Genomic DNA, 10487 nt, shown 5'->3' with positions numbered 1-10487 from the left:
TTGAGCGCGGTTTGTTGCTACGGCTTGCTGGCGTTCTTGTGCATCTAGTGGTAGCAGCGACAGCAGCTGGGATGGCCTGAGTCGACGGCGACGAGCACTTCCGCGGCGGCTGGAGTTCGGGCACCCGCGGGTTTGGCGTTGCAGTGCGCGGGAGGGGGAGCTGATTGGTGTGTTGGGCTCCTAGGGGCTTTATGAGCACGGTGAAGCACTCCGTCGTGGGCATGCGCGGCTATGGCCACGGCTGCGCCATGGCCGGCGGCGAGAAGTTCTCGGCCGCGACGGGCATCGGTGTTAGAGGAAGAAAACGGGCCAGGGAAGAGGGGGAAACAGCACAGGAGCTCACAGCGGGTGCAGCGGTGGCCTCGGCGAGCTCGGGGAGGCACCGGAGCGAGCGGAGCATCGAGGGGGATCTCCGGCGGCCGAGGTCGGAAACGGCGGCACTGGCAAGGCTTCAGGGCGTCCGGCGTTGCGTAGCTCAGCGAGGAGGTCGAGGACGACGCAGCGGAGCTTATGGACTCACCGGCAGGGCGAGGGGAGGTCGGTGGCCGTAGTGGCTCTCGTCGGTGGCGGTGGCTCCGTTCGGGTGAGGAGAACAGAGGAGGGGGAGAGTGTTCCGGGGAGAGGATGAGGACGCGGGAGAGTGAGGAAGGGAGGCAGGGAGGTGCGTGGTGTCTCCGGGCGTCGAGGAGGAAGCAGGAGGTTGCCGAGGCCTCTCGGGCGCGCGCCACGCCTCGCCTCTGTCCTTCTGGCGAGGGAGGAAGACGACAGGGGAGGGCGTGGAGATGGGCTGGGCCGGCTGGGCCGATTGGTGGCGCCAGGTAAGTTAGGTAGGTGGCCTGGTGGCCTTCTCTCTTTTATTTCTGTTCTGTTTCTCTTTTCTATTTTCTGCAATTTGTTTTTGATTTGATTTAAAATATCAAATCATTTTATAAAATCCTGGAAACAATTATGGGTGCTTTCTGAATTATTTCAGTGACCCTTAACAATTTCCAACATTTATTTGAACATTTAAATTATTTATAGTATTTAAATGCCCAAAGTCAAATACAATATGGTTTATTCAAAAATCCAAAAATGTCTTGGAAAAATATCCATCATCTCTGGATATGGTTTTCACCCTTTTCCAGTAATCATGAACATTTTTGCAACCCAATTTGGGTTCTTTGAAAATATTTTGAAGTTGAACCTATTTGCAATGCTTTGGTGCTAGGGCTTGGTCATCCCCATTTCAAATTTTAGGCAAAAATTAAACATGATGCAACACATGACTAGCTAGCTCAGAGCAAACCAGAAGTTAGGGATGTGACAACTCACCCCCCACTAAACAAGAATCTCGTCTCGAGATTCAAGCGTAGGGTAAGATGAAAGGGGAAACGCAAACTAGTATAATCTTCACGATCCAGGGTGCACTTCATAAGAGCGTTGATTCAATCACCATCTTTGTCTTGTCGTCTTGTTCTGAGAACTCCAACTAACATGACAACGAGAGGAAAGGAAAGACCCTAAAGAATCGTTCTTCTCGAAGGTCGAACAACTCAGGATTAACTCATGGAATGAGACATAGCAACATCTCTCGAGCTGAGGGACGAAGCACACATCCATAAGAATGGAGTGAGGCAGATGACGAAGGTTCACCAGGTAGACAACAATTTCACGCTTAAGAAGATGGTAATCGGTTGTCAACGTAGCGAGGAGTTGAGTTGCCATGATACCACAACGAGACACCTCCGGAACCGTGACTCGTAGATATCTCCCCTTAAGTGGCAAAAAGAATTAACTTTGATTCAGAGATCATTGAAACTCTTTATACCAGCTTAAGGCAAATCATAATCGATCATTTAGAGGGGTTCGGTAGAATGGCATACTCAAACTTGGATGATGTGGATTACCTTGTTGAAGACAACGTAATGGATGAATTTGCTTATCACCGGAAATGGAAGAGACCCATGGTAGAATGACACATTGGCGGTGCAAGCTGGGAACAAAATGCAAATGCTGGGAATGATTCTGGTAACTGGGGAAGAACCCAACAATAGGGAGTGAATTCACTGTCTGAAAAGGTCATAGCATTGCCGAGGAAACTGAGAGGAATCCCAGTTAGTGCCGATGATAACTCGTAGCGCTTGTGCATGCTCTCAAGAACTTGAGCATTTCCATATTCATCAAGGTTTTACCAACATCCGTGTCAAGGATCCTGGCAACACAACTTGCTACCATGATGAATGATGATGGATGATGCAGATGCAAAGAAAGATAACACTTTCTCAGATTTCACCTTAGCGAGGCCAAGGAAATAAAATCTGGATGATCGACCGAGAGACATTTAGCACTCCGCTTCTAATGTTCTCCTTGATGTGCTAGTGTATCCCATTCATAGATATGGTTTGATAACTAGAACATCAAGTAAAAGGTCGGACTTTGGGAGCAATAGAATCCATAAGGAACAGTTACGGAGGTAAATCCTACGAAATCCTTATGGGGAGGTGGCCAACTTCTTTAATCAAGATACTACAATAATAGGTCTTTCGGCTGGGTGGTGCTGGCCACGAAATCCACTTTACCAGTTATCGAGGAACCAATATTATAGTTCTTGGGAAATGTTCCAACCATCATATCTGCCTGAGATTCAGATCTGGTTGGTGTCAGAATATTCCAGACCCATCGAGTCTAGGAAGAAAAATGAAAGTTTGCAACACAAATCGACGAGATGACGTTGCGGGATTCTCGGGAGATGAACTACGATAGCAAGCTCCAAAACATGAGCTGGTTCTGCTACAAACATGTGAACACGTTGTCCCAGACAAACATGCCCACATGGTAGTCTTACAATAAAACACTACCGAGTTCTGGTTGGGAACCATCAGCGAGGATATCGAAGTTCTTTCATAAGTCCGGATTAGCTCTTATGAAGATACTCCTTCTCCTTGAACAAATCAGTCAGTGGCTTGGTGTGCTAGGATACACATATGGAATGAAGGTTGCAAGTCTCCAGACCACAGAATACTTCGCACGTGTGCATGACTGACTTGCGATGATTCCAGAGGAAGCAACATTGACTTTCTCGAGTCCACGGCGGCAACTTGCATCAAATGCACATGAGCTAGAGGAAGTCACTTCTTACATCCGAACATATGCTTCATGAGCTAGCATGACCAAATGCTCTCAAAAGTTTCCAACACTAGCTTAATGTTCAACAAAATCATGGAGGCGATAAGGAGGTTGTCAATGGGCTCAACAACAATTCATCTAGATTTCCTTTTAAAAGGAATTCCATAGTTAAGTGAACACGGTGATAGCATTGGTCAGACCAAAGATGTAATGGTGTATGCTCGAGGGATCAACCACGAATAAGACAACATTACGAGCATCGTTGGTACTGATTTGATTTGACGATAGCCCATACTCAAATCAAAGGATTGATAAGACAATAGGTCCAGCAACTGATCACAGGGACCAATCGATGAAGATATCATCTTTCTTCAACACACACTACACAAGAATATCCCTTTGGAACGAACTAAGTCAGGCAAGCTTTTATCTTCCAACTCTCCAAGTTGTTGTCTAGCTTAACCAACTAGCTCAGGGATATCTAACACCGATTCTTAGAGAGAAGGTGGTTCACAAGAATCCAACTTGATCACGAGCTCAACATAACAGTCAGGGAACAACCTGGTAATACTTCCGAGAAGATATTCGGAAGATCACGAACCACCGATATGTTACTAAGCTCGAGAACAATCTTGCTTTTTGAGGCAAGACGATATGATCAATAGAGCGAAGATTTGAAATAATCCTAACTCATCAATCAAGGAGTGCACCGAGAACAAGGACTAGGTAGCATGATCAACCTTAGAATGATGATTCAAAACCAACACGCTAAGAATGAAATTATTGTCCATTAACTACCAAGCAACAAGGTTGCTAGGAGTATTGAATTCACACATCACGATTCACTTGTCGGCATTCCGGTTGCGACAACACGGAACCGAGGGATGAATAATGATGGCGAGAAGTATCACTACATCAAGAATTCACAAGAGCCGGTGCAATCCTCATGAAAATCCTGACATAAGGACGGTAATACTTCAGGGTAGAACAGAATCAAAAGCTGGGCTGGCATTTTGATCTGCGGAGCACAATTGCTTTGACCCAATCCTAGATATGGAAGAGGTACTGGAGTTTGTTTCTCCTATCATTCCGCGATAGAATGGATTGACGGACCAAAAGAGTAATAGGCATCGATAAACGAACGCACGCATACTCTTGACTATCAATTGATAGACGAGGGTCAGAATGCAACTAAAGAGAACAACTCAAAGGAACATATAACTTTCTGAGTTGTGTATGCATAGATTAGTATGTCGAACCAAGTTCAACATAATTCTTCCGGATAACCCATGCAGAAAGGTTGAGCTGGCAGAGTCACAATATAGCATGGAGAACTCATCGAGAGCACTCTTGTTGTGATTGTTCAGTTCAACGAGGAACTTCTGCCATAAGTAGTTCATGGTATTTGGAAGAAGAAGATACCACGGACTTCAAGGACTATCGCAAAGGTTACTATTATCCTAAAGGAACTAGCAACACTATCAACATGAAGTAAGTAGGGTGAATCTCGGGTTCAGAACCCAAGGAATAGAATACCTACTACTAAGTGGCATCACGGGATGCTTTCGAGAATAAAGGCCAGAATCATCACTCTGGGAACACAAAACGTTGCTAGATTACTAGGTGACTCCCTAAAACACCTAGGATCATAATAGTAACTCCAACATAAATGTCAAGGCAATAGAATACCTCAACTCAACAATTAGTGTGATTGAGCTGGCATAAAGGAACATCCAAACCAGAGGGAAAAGGATTTTGCAAATGCATCAGACTATTTAGAAACCTGGGATGACTCGGACAGCATAACGGCTGTAAATGCTCAGAAAAGACTTGAGACATTCACAAAAAATGGTGGCATAACCACTCAGAAGCACAATATCAAGGTTTCGAGATCAACAGTTAACATACAGAGGTAGTATAAACTGAACTGAGGCTTAAATCCAACAATCTTATAAGTCTACGGATTAGTAACACGTGATCCTGATAGAAAGAAGAGATGGCCTAGTTCTTAATCCCCGCAGGAAAGATAAGATGACTCAGATCAGAAGGCATAAGGTATAAGGAGTAAAAAGAGCCTTACGTTCCATCCCACAATCAATTCCCTTACATAACTAAAGAATTTCTAGACTCAACTTCGACCAGTTTGGCTTGGTAATCCTACATGCAGTCAAGCTCTGATACCAACGCTGTTAGGACCCCGACTCAATGCCACATCGATCTAGCATGTAACACTTCATATCACTTTGCGGCCTCACGCACGGTATTCCCACGGGTGTCGCCTTACCTTTGCCCGGGACCGTTTGCGTCTTTTGGCACACGTATATGATAGTGTCGCTAGCATCCATATGATAAGGAGCCCGGGCTGACATGGCTAGTCGTAAACCCAAAGTGGCACAAACTTACAAGGACAGGCATCCATGACCCAACATCGAACGTGTCGGTCATCAGCGAGTGAATCCAGGCTGTAGCACTGGGCTAGCAGGACTCCGGTGAACCGGGCTGTAGCGGGCTAACAGGACTCCGGTATTCATCGCGTGACATTTCCCCGAAGGGACAGACACAGGAACGAAGAAGGACACATGCCGGCCAGCCTAAGTGTTCCGGAGCAGTAGCAAGCTACCATGGCTCGGTGGAAACACTAGGAGACATTTCCCGGTAAGAGAGGCTACTAAAGGTAGTCAGATCCCACACATACCAAGCATTTCAATAACATACACACAATATGCTCGATATGTGCAAACACAATATGGCATCACAACATGACTCTACGACTCAAGTATTTATTCAATAGGCTCCGAGGAGCGAGATATTACAAACATGGGTCTCATGACCCAACAATCAGAGCATACAAATCAAAGCACAAGCGGAAGCTATCATGTCTGGGTACAGACATCTATAACTGAAAAAGGCTGAGAAGCCTGACTATCTACCAAATCCTGCCGAGGCACAAGACCGTAGCTGAGGTAACAAGCTAAACGTCGAAGTCCACGTGGAACTACTAGTGAGACCGAAGTCTCTCTGCAAAAACATAAAATAGGCAAACGTGAGTACAAATGTACCCAGCAAGACTTACATCAGAACTAACTACATATGCATCATTATCAACAAAGGGATGGTGGGGTTTAACTGCAGCAAGCCAGCTTTGACTCGGTGGCTATCCTAGACTACGACTGCAAGCAATTCTTTTGAGGTGGCGCACACGAGTCCACATATTCACCATATCAATACACCACTATGGATCCGCTCCCGTCTCCCTACTAGAACGCCATCCATAGCACTCACGCTTATCTTGCGTATTTTAGAGTATCCACTTTCACTTGTCTATGAACTGATATAAGCAACCCAGAAGTCCTTTACCACGGACACGGCTATTCGAATAGATGATGTTAACCCTGCAGGGGTGTACTTCTTCATACATGTTTCCACCACTTAGCGTCTGCACACGACATGTGCTCGGCAGACTTCAAGCGAAACCCGACGTGGGTGTAGACCACGACCTACCTAAACACTCAAGTCTCTAGTCCAGGTTTATCGCCTATTCGGGTTCCATCCATGAGGAGATCCGGCCGGAGTTTCGCTCACAGCCCCAAACGATGTGAACAGGGTTCTGTGACACCAAACGGGCGCCCGGTATACCCGGCCACGTGCATACCGCATCACAGCCCACCCCTACGGTCAGCGCTGTCCACGGCCTCCAGCATACTACAAACACCAGAAACTACTTGCAACTCCTGGGCAGAGGACAAGGGTGAATAAGAAGTCGAGCGGGGTCATATTTCAGGGCCCAATGTATGGTAGTAGCTAAATCATGGATCACAAACACAGAACTCAGTTCCTGAGGACGGCTGCAATGAGACAACCCACCATGCACTCCTGCATGGCCTCTCACCGCTACCTTTACCAAAACGTATTCACACACTTAGCTCACACACAGTAGGACATGTTCACACACCTCTGATTCATCCCCGATGAATCAGACCTGACTCAACTTTAAGCAGTAGCAGGCATGACAAACAAACATGAATGAGTAGGCACAACAGGGCTCAAACAACTCCTACTCATGCTAGTGGGTTTCATCTATTTACTGTGGCAATGACAGGTCATGCAAAGGATAAAGGGGTTCAGCTACCGCAGCAAGTAACAGATGAATCGATGTTGTCCTAATGCAGTAAAAGAGAGCAGGAGCGAGAGAGTGGGATTTTATCGGAATGAACAAGGGGGTTTTGCTTGCCTGGCACTTCTGAAGATAACATTGAGTCTTCATCAGTGTCAACGATCACATCATCGGTATCACGTCTATCGAGAGGGGACAAATACCGGCAACACAGAAGGGAACACAATCAATGCAATGCACAATATGATGCATGATCATGACATGGCAAAATGAATGTGTTTTGGGCTAATGCAACTAGCAACAGATTAAATGAAGTTGGTTTGAATACAAGATTCAAATTCAAACTCCATATGTGATTATTCAAATGCCATTTAATTGATTTGTGCTAAACAGCAGCTATAAGTTGTTCTAACATGCATGAAAGTGGTACAGATGGATTCCTTGAATTTTTCTGATAATTTTTCATATATAATTTATTTCATTTGGAGTTACGGTTGAATTTCTATGTTTTTTTGAAGTTTTAGGCATTTTCTGGAATTTCCTGAATAATAATAAATCCAGAAATGAATTATGGCGTCAGCACCACGTCACTGTGACGTCAGCAGAGTCAACTGGGCTGGCTCGGGTCAAACCTGACGTGTGGGGCCCATACGTCAGTGTCTTAGTGCCAGTTAGGGTCACTGACATGTGGACCCAGTCAATGGCCACGTCAGCATGGTCAACGCGGATGCGTGGGGCCACTAGGATTAGTTAAAAACTAAACAGAAACTAATCGATGATTAATTAGCAGGTGGGGCCCTGCTGTCAGTGTCACTAGGTGTTGACTAAGTGCGTCATTAGCCCGAATTAATCTGCCACGTCACCCTCGCCGGAGTTACGCCGGCGGCGACCAAAACGACGGCGGAGCGTTTCGGAAAAACGCTACGGGGCTCCATTTTGAGCGCGGTTTGTTGCTACGGCTTGCTGGCGTTCTTGCGCATCTAGTGGTAGCAGCGACAGCAGCTGGGATGGCCTGAGTCGACGGCGACGAGCACTTCCGCGGCGGCTGGAGTTCGGGCACCCGCGGGTTTGGCGTTGCAGTGCGCGGGAGGGGGAGCTGATTGGTGTGTTGGGCTCCTAGGGGCTTTATGAGCACGGTGAAGCACTCCGTCGTGGGCATGCGCGGCTATGGCCACGGCTGCGCCATGGCCGGTGGCGAGAAGTTCTCGGCCGCGACGGGCATCGGTGTTAGAGGAAGAAAACGGGCCAGGGAAGAGGGGGAAACAGCACAGGAGCTCACAGCGGGTGCAGCGGTGGCCTCGGCGAGCTCGGGGAGGCACCGGAGCGAGCGGAGCATCGAGGGGGATCTCCGGCGGCCGAGGTCGGAAACGGCGGCACTGGCAAGGCTTCAGGGCGTCCGGCGTTGCGTAGCTCAGCGAGGAGGTCGAGGACGACGCAGCGGAGCTTATGGACTCACCGGCAGGGCGAGGGGAGGTCGGTGGCCGTAGTGGCTCTCGTCGGTGGCGGTGGCTCCGTTCGGGTGAGGAGAACAGAGGAGGGGGAGAGTGTTCCGGGGAGAGGATGAGGACGCGGGAGAGTGAGGAAGGGAGGCAGGGAGGTGTGTGGTGTCTCCGGGCGTCGAGGAGGAAGCAGGAGGTTGCCGAGGCCTCTCGGGCGCGCGCCACGCCTCGCCTCTGTCCTTCTGGCGAGGGAGGAAGACGACAGGGGAGGGGGTGGAGATGGGCTGGGCCGGCTGGGCCGATTGGTGGCGCCAGGTAAGTTAGGTAGGTGGCCTGGTGGCCTTCTCTCTTTTATTTCTGTTCTGTTTCTCTTTTCTATTTTCTGCAATTTGTTTTTGATTTGATTTAAAATATCAAATCATTTTATAAAATCCTGGAAACAATTATGGGTGCTTTCTGAATTATTTCAGTGACCCTTAACAATTTCCAACATTTATTTGAACATTTAAATTATTTATAGTATTTAAATGCCCAAAGTCAAATACAATATGGTTTATTCAAAAATCCAAAAATGTCTTGGAAAAATATCCATCATCTCTGGATATGGTTTTCACCCTTTTCCAGTAATCATGAACATTTTTGCAACCCAATTTGGGTTCTTTGAAAATATTTTGAAGTTGAACCTATTTGCAATGCTTTGGTGCTAGGGCTTGGTCATCCCCATTTCAAATTTTAGGCAAAAATTAAACATGATGCAACACATGACTAGCTAGCTCAGAGCAAACCAGAAGTTAGGGATGTGACAGTAGGTTAGTCCGAAAAATGATATAAATGTGTAAAATAAAGCCCATAAACATCCAAAAGGGGTAATATAATAGCATGGAACAATCAAAATTTATAGATATGTTGGAGACGTATCAGAGACGCAACGCTCTAGCCCGGCAAGGTCGCCTCGGGGCAAGAGCAGCTACGCGCGTACGAGAGTACAATGGTCCGAATCCTTTCTAAAGTTGCCACGACCCTCCTTTTATAGACCAAGGGGTCACCACAATTGCAAATCAGTCATTGCGTACTAATTAGATAGAAAACAATGCTATCATACCTAACTCTTTAGATAGGACAGAGCACATTTAATGTGCCGCTTAGTGTCACATCATAGCACAGCCCAGCAAGGCTTGCCGGGCAGTTCGGCCACCTTCTCGCCTGCCTGCGTTACGCATCTCTGGACGGGTGTCATTTGAAGGTGATTTCCTTCGGAATTGGCTGCCATGTGTCAAATGAGAGCCACTTAATCACTCGGGGGCTGGACACCGCGCCGATCGATGACTTGCGTTGCTGTGAGGTGGAACGGCGGGGTCTTGGCAGGGTAGCCTGCACTCGGCGTCACCGGCAAGCTTGCCGGGGCAATCTTGAGACTTGTCTTTGGGGCAACCTTGACCTCGCTAGGCTCACCTTCCTGGCAAGGGAGGTTTTTCCTTGGTGTTATCTTGCTCCTTCAGCTTGACTTGGTCTTCTTGATCCACTCTTAGATTTCCCAAAGAGCTATCTCTTCTGCTTGGTCTCGTCTTGGATGTTGAGTGTTGCCGGACCGGTGGTTTCTGTCCATGCGCAAGTCTGGGGAAAACATACACCCATGTTTATGTAACCCGACAAAATCGTTCGCAAGATATGCCTCGATCATCAAGCCCAAGACATCGGATATATTGATCTTGTCAAGGGTCATATTGATCCGTCGAAACAAAAGAAGAAGAAGAAAAATGCAAAGAAAAATGCTGCTCCTCCTATGAAAGAAAAGTCTCGAGATGTTGTACCATAGAAGGAAAACT

This window comes from Triticum dicoccoides, chromosome 3B (genome assembly GCF_002162155.2).
Source record: "Triticum dicoccoides isolate Atlit2015 ecotype Zavitan chromosome 3B, WEW_v2.0, whole genome shotgun sequence".
NCBI classification, from domain to species: Eukaryota; Viridiplantae; Streptophyta; class Magnoliopsida; order Poales; family Poaceae; genus Triticum; species Triticum dicoccoides.
The sequence above is the reverse complement of the archived record's forward strand: the minus strand, read 5'-3'. Positions refer to the sequence as shown.